Consider the following 464-nt stretch of genomic DNA (forward strand, 5'->3'; position numbering starts at 1 on the left):
TAATGTGTGACTTACAACGTGTCATTGCATTTATATTGACATGACCACACTTCAGGCAGAATTCTTACATTTGTGTTATACATATTTCACAATCTAACAATAGACTAGAGCATATTACAGAATATGCTTAATAAGGCCTCTGTCAAATAAAAAGGGAGTACATAAACTCAATACATTTTGTTTTGGAGAGTATAAACATAATAATGTCTCCCATACTAGTTTAATATAAAAGCTACTCAATAGAGTAGGTTATACACCTAAGAAATTTAAAATAAAATGAAGAGAAGAAATAAAATACAGTTTCACTCTGTAAAATCTTAGGCAATTTATTTTGTTAAAATTAATCGTTGTTTATCATTGCTTAATAAGGCCTCTGTCAAATAAAATTTTAGACTTGTTCACATCAAAGACTTTTAAGATTCAATAAATCTATAACAGATATATTTGCAAATATTTATTTTTAA

The sequence above is a fragment of the Pteropus alecto genome, unplaced genomic scaffold, assembly GCF_000325575.1.
Source record: "Pteropus alecto unplaced genomic scaffold, ASM32557v1 scaffold95, whole genome shotgun sequence".
NCBI lineage: Eukaryota > Metazoa > Chordata > Mammalia > Chiroptera > Pteropodidae > Pteropus > Pteropus alecto.